Genomic DNA, 14,853 nt, shown 5'->3' with positions numbered 1-14,853 from the left:
GTGTGCATACAAAGTTTTACACTAATCAGTGGTTATAGGTAAAAGCACAAAATGGCCTCTACACAACATGTATGCAAAAGACTGTAGGCCTATAACAGACACCAGTAAGACTCCCTAATCGGGAGATAAGCGACCGTCAGGTCACATGTATACACAAATCCATGTTGATGACATGAGTGGAGACATAGTGTGTACCGATTTGTGTGATTTTAGGGCAAAATGTGTAGGAGCAGTGTCCAAAAATGTGTTTTGCAAGAATCGGCCTCATGGTGGCGCTAGAAGAGGGCCATGTGAGAAATGAGGGTTGGGGTCTCCGCGTTGCCTTGGCGGACGAATAGGTACTGGCCCCGGCTCTCCCGGACGCTCCTAGCCCGAGTTACGGCATTTTATGTGAGCTGCAGTGGAGGGGGTCCTCCACTGGGGGCGCCACCACTTTTGCATCCGTTCTGGAGCACCAGGAGTCGGTGGTCCCCAGGAATTCCCCGTGAGCAGCCCCGTTGGGGTGGTCATTTGGTAATTTTTGCACATTTGGTCATTTTTTACATCTGGGGGTCACCCAGGGACCTGGGGGTCGCTGGAGCTCCGGGGGTCCTTGGAGGTTGTAGTTTGGCAGGCAAGGAGCGTGTGTGCAAAATTTGGCATGGATCGGGGCAACGGTTGCGGAGATATGAGCAGGGCAATAGTGTGACGTGTGAGGTGTGACAGACAGACTGACGGAGGGACTGACTTACAGTTTGTGGAGGTTTTGATAGTAAGTGCGACCTGACGGTCGCAATAAAATACTGTGATACTATTCACCTGGACAGTTTATGGTGCTGTACATAATAAGCCTTGCCGAGCCATGAGGCCCATATGACTTGGCAGAGCCATGAGGCTCATTCTGTAGCGTGAGGCAGCTTGATGTACAAGTACACCCCCTTGACGTGACTTTAGCATGTCGCAGGGACTTAACCCCAATCCAACCCTTGATGCTGAGTGCCAAGCAGGGAGGCACTGGGTCCCATTTTTTAGAGTCTTTGGTACAATCCGACTGGGGTTTGAACCCCGATCTCCCAGTCTCAGGGCAGACATTCAAACCACTAGACCACTGAGCTCGTACATGATATCATTGTAATCCTTGGGCATCACAACATACAGTAGGTGTAGACATCACATAGTTTAGTAATGGCGGATATAAAAATATGCATCAAGGAGGGGCATTTTTGGAAAGGCTCCATAAGGACCCAAACTGTTTTATGCCATCAACCCCAGACAGGATTTGATCCACCAACCTTCTGCATAAAAGGCATATGCTCTAACCGCTAGACAGCCACACATTTGGTGTCTGTCATGTTTGTTAAAGAAAAAGGTCCCATGTAGGCCGAGTGCCTTCGATTAAACCATGATTCAATAGCCATTGCCACAGTATTTTATCGATTTTCCATATTTTGGAGGCTACTAAAAGTAATCTGAGTAAATGTAACCTGAGTATTTGACATTTTTATGTGATCGTATTCTTTCATTCAGCATAGGCAGTCATGTTTAGAAACAAAAAAGGTTCCATGTAATATACTTAATATATATTGTGGGGGCTGAGACCAAAACGACACTCAAAACAATTGAACATTGTAGCCACACTGGCACATTTATTTAAACAATTTTAATTTTATTTTAAACAATAAAGCCAAGTAACTCAGGTCAAAGTCAAACAGTCCAACAGTCTAGTCAAATTGATTCGTACTTTCAGTCCTTAAGCATGCTTGTTCCATCACTGTGCATGTTCTCCTATATTGCCTGAAATGACAGATACGCAACATTAGGATTTCATTTAACTATATGGCATTTAAAAGGACTTGTGGAGTGTATAATTCTCTTACCGTCAGCCCCTGTCAGCATGGAGGAGTCAGTGGAAAGTGGAGCAGAGAAGGCACTTCTGCCCAGCCCTGCTCTCTGCAGGTGTGCTTAGATTAGGCTGATTGAACAGGTACATTGGCCCATCACTTGGCCCAGGGGTGGGCGTTGCCTTCTCCAGCCAGCTCTGAAACAAAAACGTCATTACTTCAAAACATGAATACTTCAGAAGTGAATAATCAAAATTCAAGCCCATGAATTAAATACAGTTGGGTGTCCAATGTAAAAAAAAATATTAGGTCTTATTTGGGATGTTCCATTTAGGCAGGGTGTTTACTTGTACATTATGTGCATATGCTTTGTAAATGAAAAGTATACATTGCTAATGGACCAGTTATTGCAGAAGTAGGTGTGGGTTGGAGGAATTAAATTGATGAAAAACATTAAATGAAACCAGAGAGACAGAACTGGGGGGAATGTGGTGTATGAGTGTCACTGCTGCTTTTTCCTACCCATAACCATAGATCAGGACTGCACTGAGATCATGCAGGAATCGAACAGGATTGGGTCAGTCATTCTGCAGGCTGGCCATCTTTAAGTTTCAGTTCTTAGGCAATAAAACCTGGCCTGGATCAAAGGAAAGGCCAAATGAATACAAAAATAACAAATTCAAATAATCTGCTGCACTACAGGCTTGAAACAAAATATTCTACTAATCCACCCAACTACAGGCTTGTCATTAAACTTAAAACACATCAATTCAAAAGTCAACTTAGTAGCTTACATACAAGCATTACATTCCAAAAGAAATTGTTTTACATTTAGATCCCAAAAACCAAAAACAACATAACATTTCAAAGCACATGGTCAACTTACCAAGTCACATTGTTCCTCTATCACACACAGCAAGTGTATCGAGTGGATCAGGTGGATCAGGTAGGTGAGGTATATCTAAAAAACAAATTATTGTATGGGTAAGTATAATGAATGAATTAAAACTGTTAGAAATAGGAATAGTTGTTGAAATAATGAACAGTACAGACCTACAACAGCTCCAGTGATGTGCACCTCACTGAGCAACTGGTTTTATACTGGGTGTGGTGATGATTGCCAATTGCTGAGCAGCTGTGTGACGGATTGTGACTTGGGGACCGGGACCAAAACATTGCATGTGGAAATGAAGAAAACATTCCATTTGAAAAATAAAATGAATATACAATCTGAACCCTGGGTTACAATTACTATTGTATTGACTATACTTGTACTGTTCTCCATTTTGTCTAATGAAATAATCAAGCGGTTTGAGCTTGTACAAATGCAGAGCCATTCCATGTTAAATCCCATGTTAAAGTTAGCCTTTTTGCTAAATCACCAAACAACTAGCAGACACATTTCAACACACTTTAGCAAAACTAACCAACCAAGCCATTGACAATAAACCATTGCACTGTCAACTTACCGCTGAGTAGATGGGCGCAGAATGCAATCATCCAGCAGCATGCGGCTTCCAAACAAACTGAGTGAGGAGGAAGTGGCCTCACCTCAACCGTTATTTATACTCTCTTGCTTAATAGGGTTGCCATATTTGGTTGGGTTGCCATGTTTGCAATACCAGGGTTTTCACTGCAACATTTTGTGAAATGCATTTTAAATGCATGAGGTAAGGCTTGAACAGGGGACTTCTGGAATGATAGACAAAGGCCTTACCAGGTGAGCTATGCACAGCTCTGCACAGTGAGAAAATATTACTTTAAATGTTTGTTTTAGAAGCAGAAGAATAATTTGCATAAAACCGCAATATTGATGAATTATTAAAAAAGCATGTTTCAATTTAAAAAAAATCCGATCTAACAGATCTTTAGATATTGGTCCAAAGTTCATGTAAAAAAAGTTCCGTGCACGTGACGCGAAAGTTCCGGAATAAAAGCGGGTTTAAGTGTTTTACAAACTGCTCAAAATGGCAGAAAATCTAAGGACGGAGCGTACTTAACAAAGACATGGATGGCTTCCGCTTGAGTCAAGGCACGCGTGTAACCAAGTTGCATGTCTTTAAACGAAACGAGGCATGACTTATGCCCCTTTAAAGTTTGAGTTTTCAAACGCTTCGTATAGCCTTTGGCCAATTGGAGTAAGATTGCTTTCAGTGATATTTGGACTAACCCTCTACATATTTGCCAAATGCCATGAACGTGTCACTTCGCATGTATGATTTAGAGGCAGAAGAATAATTTGCATATAACTGCAACATTGAGTGAATTATTAAAAAATAATGTTTCGCTTTATAGAAAATCCGGCCTCTGTGCGATGACCGTGTTGGTCCAAAGTTCATGTAAAAAAAGTTTCGCGCACGTTACGCGAAAATCCCAGGAGGAGATAGATTTTGACTGTTTTTCATATAATTCAAAATTGTGGGAGAGGTAAAGGTCAGAGGTCAAAAGTCAGAGCGTAAAAGTTGTTCGGCATGAGGAGACGCATAAGTGTATACAGGTTTCATTGCTGTACCTGAAACAGGGCATGAGCTACACCAGTTCAAAGTTTGCACTTTTGAAGGCTTCCTACAGCGCCACCCTTTGGCCGATTGTTGCGAGCTTCGCGTTTTAGCCGTTTGGCATAGTCCTCTGCCATACTGCCGAGTTTCGTAAAAAGCGACTGCACGGTCTAGCCGCTAGAGAAAAAGTGGCGGAAGAATAATAATGATGAAGTCCAATATCAATGAGTGGCCATTTGCCACGGCCACTAAATATAGCTGCAAGCAGCGATAAAGTGTCCAAAGCCAAAAACACCTCAAATCATGAACACAGCCTGGGATGTGCGTGAAATCTTGCAAGCACATTCCCAATAGGTCAAGGAACAGATACCAACCTTCTCACATTGGCCTGTTATAGCGCCACCAGCGGGTCAACTTTTGCCTAACACATTTTTGGAACAAAATGGACCAATCTTTGACGTCAGTAACGTCAAAGAGAGCACTGCCTGCGAACTTGACATTTTGTGCTTTTATAGCCATTGTTTTCTGGCTTGAAGCGAGCCCACAATTGTTTCGAAGGAACAATATTTTTCTAGTTGTGGGCTCGCCTATAAGGCGAGCACACTTTAGATATTGTCATTATTTATTTGTTTATTTATCTATCAGTAGACGGGATCTTCGGTTCCTTTCTACTCCTACATACTTAGTGAGAAAATGAAAATAAAAACATCAATGTGTTCAGCTTACAGTGGCGAAGTGTGCTATTATTTATTATAGCAATCGGCCAAATGGTGGCGCTGTAGGAAGCCTTCGAAAGTGTGAACTTTGAACAGGTATAGCTCATGCTGTGTTTTAGGTACAGCCATGAAACCTGTATACACTTATGCGTCTCCTCATGCCGAACAACTTTTACCCTCTAACTTTTGACCTCTGACCTTTAGGTCTCCCACAATTCGGAATTATATGAAAAACAGTAAAAATCTATCTCCTCCTGGGATTTTCGCATCAAGTGCACAAAACTTTTTTCACATGAACTTTGGACCAATACGGTCAGATTGATCAACCAGATTTTTTTTTAAAGTGAAATATAATTTTTTAATAATTCAATCAATATTGGGTTTTATGCAGATTATTCTTCGGCCTCTAAATCATACATGCAAAGTTACACGTTCATGGCATTTGGCAAAGATGTGGAGGGTTAGTCAAAGTATCACTGAAACCAATTTTATTCCAATCGGCCAAAGGGGGGCGCTATACGAAGCGTTTGAAAATTCAAACTTCAAACGGGCATAAGTCATGACTCGTTTTGTTTGAAGACATGCAACTTGTTACACGCGTGCTTTGACTCGAGCGGAAGACATCTGTGTCGTTGTTAAGTAAGCTCCGCCCTTCGATTTTCCGCCATATTGAGCAGTTTGTAAAACGCGTAAACCCGCTTTTATTCTGGAATTTTCGCTCCACGTGCACAAAACTTTTTTTACGTGAACTTTGGACCGATATCTAAAGATCTGTCAGATCAGATTTCTTTAAAATTCAAACATGCTTTTTTAAATAAATTCAATGAATATTGCAGTTTTATGCAAATTATTCTTCTGCCTCTAAATCATACATGCAAAGTAACATGTTCATGGCATTTGGCAAAGATGTAGAGTGTTAGTCCAAATATCACTAAAACCAATCTTACCCCAATTGGCCAAAGGGGGGCGCTATATCATTTTGAGCAGTTTGTGAAACGCTTAAACCCGTTAGGATTTTTTTTTTGCAATTTGCATGAAACATTCTACACACAATCTAAGGACCTTTATCTAATATGCCTATGAAGTGCACACACACAAAAAAATTATAATAATGAATATAGCTGCAAGCAGCGATAAAGTGGCCAAAGCCAAAAACACCTCAAATCATGAACACAGCCTGCAATGTGCGTGAAATCTTGCAAGCACATTCCCAATAGGTCAAGGAACAGATACCACCCTTCTTACATTGGCCTGTTATAGCGCCACCAGCGGGTCAACTTTTGCACAACACATTTTTGGAACAAAATGGACCAATCGTTGACGTCAGTGACGTCAAAGAGAGCACTGCCTGCGATCTTGACATTTTGTACTTTTATAGCCATTGTTTTCTGGCTTGAAGCGAGCCCACAATTGTTTCGAAGGAACAATATTTTTCTAGTTTATCTATCAGGCAATCAGTCAACAGTAGACGGGAACTTCGGTTCCTTTCTACTCCTACATACTTAGTGAGAAAATGAAAATAAAAACATCAATGTGTTCAGCCTACAGTGGCGACGTGTGCTATTATTTTATACAGCAATCGGCCAAATGGTGGCGCTGTAGGAAGCCTTCGAAAGTGCAAACTTTGAACAGGTAGAGCTCATGCTCTGTTTGAGGTACAGCCATGAAACCTGTATACACGTATGCGTCTCCTCATGCCGAACAACTTTTATGCTCTGACTTTTGACCTTTGACCTTTAGATCCCCCAACATTTTGAATTATATGAAAAACAGTAAAAATCTATCTCCTCCTGGGATTTTTGTGATACGTGCACAAAACTTTTTTCACATGAACTTTGGACCAATACAGTCAAACTGTCTGGTCGGATTTCTTTTAAAGTGAAATATATTTTTTTAATAATTCAATGCATATTGCGGTTTTATGCAAATTATTCTTCTGCCTCTAAATCATACATGCAAAGTTACACGTTCATGGCATTTGGCAAAGATGTAGAGGGTTAGTCAAAGTATCACTGAAACCAATTTTATTCCAATCGGCCAAAGGGGGGCACTATACAACGCGTTTGAAAACTCAAACTTCAAACGAGTATAAGTCATGACTCGTTTCGTTTGAAGACATGCAACTTGCTTACACGCGTGCTTTGACTCAAGCGGAAGACATCTGTGTCTTTGTTAAGTAAGCTCCGCCCTTAGATTTTCCGCCATTTTGAGCAGTTCGTAAACCGCTTAAACCCGCTTTTATTCTGGAATTTTCGCGTCACGTCCACAAAACTTTTTTTACATGAACTTTGGGCCAATACCTAAAGATCTGTCAGATCGGATAAAAAAAAAAAATCGAAACATGCTTTTTTAATAATTCAATGAATATTGCAGTTTTATGCAAATTATTCTTCTGCCTCTAAATCATACACGCAAAGTAACATGTTCATGGCATTTGGCAAAGATGTAGAGTGTTAGTCCAAATATCACTAAAAACAATCTTACTCCAATTGGCCAAAGGGGGGCGCTATATCATTTTGAGCAGTTTGTGAAACGCTTAAGATTTTTTTAGCAATTTGCATGAAACATTCTACACACAATCTAAGGACCTTTATCTAATATGCCTATGAAGTGCACACACACAAAAAAATAATAATAATAATAAATATATCTGCAAGCAGCGTTAAAGTGGCCAAAGCCAAAAACACCTCAAATCATGAACACAGCCTGCAATGTGCGTGAAATCTTGCAAGCACATTCCTAATAGGTCAAGGAACAGATGCCACCCTTCTTACATATGTTATAGCGCCACATGTTATAGCGGGTCAACTTTTGCACATCACCTTTTTGGAACAAAATGGACCAATCTTTGACGTCAGTAACGTCAAAGAGAGCACTGCCTGCGATCTTGACATTTTGTACTTTTATAGCCATTGTTTTCTGGCTTGAAGTGAGCCCACAATTGTTTCAAAGGAACAATATTTTCTAGTGTTATCTGCTCCCTTTGTCTGCTGAATATTGCTTGTACGGACTTATACTGTTTTTCCTCTTTCCATAAGTATTATGTCTTTTAATTCCTAATATATATGAGTTAAGTAAAAAAATATATACAATTCAAGAAAATGAGGGGGGAGAGCATTAAGAATTTAACAGATTAAAAACTTCTAGTTTGGGGTTTACAGTCTGGTAAATCAAAAAAAATGTTAAAATATGGACCTAGACTGTTTTTCGTCTCAGGTACTCTATTGTAAATTCACAAAACAAAATAGGCTACTATGATATTGTTTTACATAATTATTTCTTATCATTAAAATCGTAGTGTTTTGCCCACAAACGTTGCCCACATTGAGTATAGTATCTAGTCAGTATTGAGCTCACCTTCAGTAGTTTGGAGGAAGTCCTCAGAGCTGAGAAGAACCGCGTCAGTAATGTCTATAATTTGAACTGTGAAGTCAATCTGCCCGAGCTACTGGAATATATACTGTCTGTACTAACTGCCCCAGGTGTTTATGGAGGGAGGGGGTTGCAAATATTGCATGCGTGCGTGCGTGTGTGCGTGCGTGCGTCTCACACACAGTGTTTTCATAGATAAACATCATATTATGCCAAACAAAAAAGATGCCAATATCAATATTTTGCAGCATAATCAAACAATGCCCAGAGGAACTGTGCTCAACGTCAGTTTGTTTTATTCTTCAAACACGTCTAAAGTATAGTTCTGTCCCGATCATGGCATTTTACGATTCATTTTCATACAAAAAAGTTTTTCTTTTAGGCCCCCTTAGTTGCGAGAGAGATTAAGCAGGGACCCCCAAAACCTTTTCATAGATTCCATATAGTTTCATCGATTGACAGCACAATCTAATCATCAGTGTATGTACATTTCTGGGTGCGTTCGGAAATGTAGTGTAGTGAGTTCAGTGGGCGGTGACGTTGAGAGTGCAGTGCATTCAGTGTAGCTTATTTACAAACGACCAGTTAAGAGGCAACTGTATGCTTTTTCGGAAAACTTTCTTAAAAGCAGCAGTTGCTAACGTAACGTTGCTATTGATAGGTAATTTAATTAATAACTTTGGCCTACCTGCTGTTAGTTTACACGTTGATGCATGTGTAACAATAAAGCCCAAAGGACCAATAAAGCAGCAAATAGTGCATTTTCTTATCATTTCCTACGCGATTGTTCACAGATGAGAAGTGCGAGACACCACCATGAAAACCAACCAATCAAAACACCGCACCGACGTACCACACCGTCAAACCCATCTTCTGAGTAGGGTCGGTCGGTGCGTGCACTGAGCACACCGGTGCGCCGCGCACTGGATTTTCGAACAACAAAAGGAATGTTTTTTGTGCAAAACAGATGCTTGCAATGGATTCAGAATCATGAAAAACCCCTAGTTTGACCCCGCATATGCTACTTAAAGCAGATTAATTTTTACCTTTTTTTTTCCTGTAATGTAAAGTTAATGGGACACCAACTCTAGCGGGTGATAAGTGCCATTAAGCTACCAGATTGGTGAGTTATCATTACCAAAATATAAACTAGAGACATGTACGAAAAAGAAAATCCAAAACTTTTACGGTCACCTTGGGTGGTACCCCAATTTGTATTAGCCCCTGTACTGGTTAATTTAAACGCAGTCACGCAGTTTATTCTCAGCCTTTTAACAACCCAACCCAAGCCCAAGGGTGTTTAATGGCAGATCATGATGACAAAGACAATAAAATAATTGCTATAATAAAGTTTTTATTATTAATTAAAATATTTGTGTTCCAAAGACTTTGTTTGCTTTTGCAAAATAATATGACACATGATGCCCTGGGCCAGGGTGGTGTTAGTTTTATTCATTCAACAGACAGGACAATGTTCCAATTTACATTTTAAGCATTTAGCAGATGCTCTTAATCCAGAGCGATTTACAATAATAATAATAAATATAGCTGGTCGTTGGATCTGCCAAGTACCGTGACAGAAGAACATTTGAATGTAATTCTCATAATACAGTGGTTCTCAAATTTTGCTTTTCTGGCACAGGGCCCATTTGAAAATCTCAAAAACACACCCATCTGGCCACTTAAGATTCTAGTCTATAGGCTGCCATGTTAAGCACTCAGATGGATGGGCCATGTACATTTTTAAAGCATGCTGTTATCCATCAATTGAGTACCTGAGATGAATAAGTCCATATATATATATATATATGTCACCGGATGTTAGAGAAACAGGACGGCCGAGAAACGGAGCACTCGCGGTGCCGCACGGGGCGGAACAAGCGGTCGCCCACAACAACGTCCTCCAGGCGGAGCCCATCGATTGTCCACGACATTGCAAGCGGCGCGAAGGCCAGCGGACCTTGGTCCTGCTCTTCGCCCCCGAGCGCTGCAGGCGCGAGTGGCCGCGAAGAGCGGGCCAGGGCCGCGCGGCCGGCGGAGCGCCGCGCGAGTTACGAAGCCGTGGTGAATGCAATCGTTATATTTATGCCCAGGCCGTAAGGCCTGGGCAAGCCCAAGATAAACGCTCATAGTAAGCTAATGGCTAAGCTAATGGCTAAGCTAATGGCTAAACACCGCCCAGCTAGGCTAGTAAATAAAGAAAGGGAGTCGCAAACGAGTGACGTCAGCGCCTGCACTAGTGAATGGCTGTCTATGGGCTGTCGTCGCCATCTGGTGGTGATTAGTGTGTGGTGAACGAAACAAGCGCTCTTACAATGAACGTCCTGAGTTACCCAAACATACTGTAACATATATATATAGTATATATATATATATATATATATATATATATAGTCATTTGTAATCTGTTAAATTGTTAATGCACTCCCCCCTCATTTTGTTCAATGGTCTGTTTTAATGTTATCTGCTCCCTTTGTCTGCTGAATATTGCTTGTACGGACTTATACTGTTTTTCCTCTTTCCATAAGTATTATGTCTTTTAATTCCTAATATATATGAGTTAAGTAAAAAAATATATACAATTCAACAAAATGAGGGGGGAGAGCATTAAGAATTTAACAGATTAAAAACTTCTAGTTTGGGGTTTACAGTCTGGTAAATAAAAAAAAAAGTTAAAATATGGACTTAGACTGTTTTTCGTCTCAGGTACTCTATTGTAAATTCACAAAACAAAATAGGCTACTATGATATTGTTTTACATAATTATTTCTTATCATTAAAATCGTAGTGTTTTGCCCACCAACGTTGCCCACATTGAGTATAGTATCTAGTCAGTATTGAGCTCACCTTCAGTAGTTTGGAGGAAGTCCTCAGAGCTGAGAAGAACCGCGTCAGTAATGTCTATAATTTGAACTGTGAAGTCAATCTGCCCGAGCTACTGGAATATATACTGTCTGTACTAACTGCCCCAGGTGTTTATGGAGGGAGGGGGTTGCAAATATTGCGTGCGTGCGTCTCACACACAGTGTTTTCATAGATAAACATCATATTATGCCAAACAAAAAAGATGCCAATATCAATATTTTGTAGCATAATCAAACAATGCCCAGAGGAACTGTGCTCAACGTCAGTTTGTTTTATTCTTCAAACACGTCTAAAGTATAGTTCTGTCCCGATCATGGCATTTTACGATTCATTTTCATACAAAAAAGTTTTTCTTTTAGGCCAGGGGTCTTCAACGTTTTCTGGCCAAGGACCCCTTAGTTGCGAGAGAGATTAAGCAGGGACCCCCAAAACCTTTTCATAGATTCCATATAGTTTCATCGATTGACAGCACAATCTAATCATCAGTGTACATTTCTGGGTGCGTTCGGAAATGTAGTGTAGTGAGTTCAGTGGGCGGTGACGTTGAGAGTGCAGTGCATTCAGTGTGGCTTATTTACAAACGACCAGTTAAGAGGCAACTGTATGCTTTTTCGGAAAACTTTCTTAAAAGCAGCAGTTGCTAACGTAACGTTGCTATTGATAGGTAATTTAATTAATAACTTTGGCCTACCTGCTGTTAGTTTACACGTTGATGCGTGTGAAACAATAAAGCCCAAAGGACCAATAAAGCAGCAAATAGTGCATTTTCTTATCATTTCCTACGCGATTGTTCACAGATGAGAAGTGCGAGACACCACCATGAAAACCAACCAATCAAAACACCGCACCGACGTACCACACCGTCAAACCCATCTTCTGAGTAGGGTAGGTCGGTGCGTGCACTCAGCACACCGGTGCGCCGTGCACTGGATTTTCGAACGACAAAAGGAATGTTTTTTGTGCAAAACAGATGCTTGCAATCGATTCAGAATCATGAAAAACCCCTAGTTTGACCCCGCATATGCTACTTAAAGCAGATTAATTTTTACCTTTTTTTCCCTGTAATGTAAAGTTAATGGGACACCAACTCTAGCGGGTGATAAGTGCCATTAAGCTACCAGATTGGTGAGTTATCATTACCAAAATATAAACTAGAGACATGTACGAAAAAGAAAATCCAAAACTTTTACGGTCACCTTGGGTGGTACCCCAATTTGTATTAGCCCCTGTACTGGTTAATTTAAACGCAGTCACGCAGTTTATTCTCAGCCTTTTAACAACCCAACCCAAGCCCAAGGGTGTTTAATGGCAGATCATGATGACAAAGACAATAAAATAATTGCTATAATAAAGTTTGTTTTATTAATTAAAATATTTGTGTTCCAAAGACTTTGTTTGCTTTTGCAAAATAATATGACACATGATGCCCTGGGCAAGAATCGGCCTCATGGTGGCGCTGGAGGGCCATATGAGAAATCAGGCAGCCAAGGAGTGTGTGCAAAGTTTGGCATGGATAGGGGCAATGGTAGCGGAGATATGAATAGGGCAAAAGTATGATGTCACACGGACAGAGTGACAGCCGGTGGAGGTTTCGATAGTAACTGCGACCTAACAGTCGCAATAATACTCACATCTCTTTAGTTAAATGCTTACATTAAAGAAAGAGATGAGGCCACACCCCAAACAATAGTGGACTCAGGCAATCATCCACAACTAAACACTCCTGACAATATGAAACACATTCTCACTGTAAACCATAGAACCAAAATAACAGTAAAACGGTAAAAGAGACCATACAAAACACAAGCAAACAGTCTTACCGGTTAACAGAGCAGCACACAGCCTCCTCAACTCAGCAGTGTTTTGCTCAAACTGTTCAGATGGATTCAATCGGCCGACGCCCAACAAGCAACCATCTTAGCTGCTGCATTCTGGGAAATGTAGTTTTTCTGAAAACCAAACATTAGATTCAGTTCACAGGCAAAAAAACTAAAACAAAAAAAAATCAACTAATCAGCCGATCTACAAGCTTAAAACTAAATAAAGTCGACAAATCTGCTTATCTACAAGCAATAATTACATTCCCGAAATGAATCTTTTTACATTCCAATCCCAAAACCAGAAACAAACATTTCCGAGCCACATGTTCACTTACCAATTATCTTAGTCACGCAGCCTCAGTGTCAATATCAGAGTTGGTCAGGTGGATCTAAAAGCAATATAGTGTGGGTTAAATATAAATGGAGTAATGCTGTTAGAAATTGGAATAGTCTTGAAATGAAATGTGTACAAACCTGCAGCAGCTCCAATGAGGTTACTGAACAAACTGAAGAAAGACTGGCTTTATACAGGGTGTGGTGATTACGAATGCTCGGCAGCTGTGACTCAGGGACCGTGGTCAAAACATTGCATGTGAAAAATAAGAATATATTCCATTTGAAAAATAAAATAAAATGACTGTAATTCCCGCTGAACCGTGGGTTACAAGTGCACAAGTGCACAGTGCACTAACCTACATTATTGCAAAGTGTGATTAAAATGTGACTTTGAATGTATGTTTTAGAGGCAGAAGAATAATTTGCCAGCAGCATCAACCATGCTTCCAAACACACTGAGCACGCACGCACGCACGCACGCACGCACACACACACACACACACACACACACACACACACACACACACACACACACACACACACACACACACACACACACACACACACCTGTGCCTAACCATTCTGCATTAGAGGTGGGATTTATGGCTCTTTGAAGTGAGACAGTACCATCGATCTGGCTCACTAAAAAGAGCCGTTCAAAAGACTGGCTCATTTGGCTCCTTGTATATTTATATATTTTTAAGAAGAATTTGTTTAAACATGAATCCACAAGGTGGCACCACATTCCTCTGCTGACAGTTGAGATCACAATTTAGTATTTACCCTTTTCATAAAATGTGTGTGTAAATTAAGCTACCTTGACTTTTGTTATTCATAAAACACCAAAAAAAAAAACAAGCAGGCAACAATGAACTCGCTCCTCCACTTGTTCTCTCTCTCTCACTCACTCACTGTACTCAGTCAGTACTCAGTGGAGTAGCAAGGAGATGTTGAATTGGGGGGAGGGGTCTCCCCCCCAAATGAACGGCTCTCTACTGCGCGAACCGGATCCCAACGTTCACTTCAAAGAGCCGTTCAAAAGATTCGATTCGTTCGCGAACGTCCCAGCTCTATTCTGCATCTAGCCTAAGGCCCAGATCATGGGAAAACCCTACTCACGTCAGGGTGGGGGGTCCCCAGTTCAAATATGATTCTTTTTGGTTTCAGTGATATTTGGACTTACCCTCTACAGTAGTTCATCATGAAAACTTTACTTTGCATGTATGTTTTAGAGGCAGAAGAATAATTTGCATAAAACTTGCAATGTTGATTGAATTATTAAAAAAGCATGTTTCAATGTTTAAAAAATCCGATCTGACAGATCTTTAGATATTGGTCCAAAGTTCATGTAAAAAAAGTTCCGTGCACGTGACGCGAAAGTTCCGGAATAAAAGCAGGTTTAAGTGTTTTACAAACTGCTCAAAAT

This window comes from Nannobrachium achirus (assembly GCF_963921795.1).
Source record: "Nannobrachium achirus genome assembly, chromosome: 20".
Lineage (NCBI taxonomy): Eukaryota > Metazoa > Chordata > Actinopteri > Myctophiformes > Myctophidae > Nannobrachium > Nannobrachium achirus.
Note: the sequence above shows the minus strand (reverse complement) of the source record.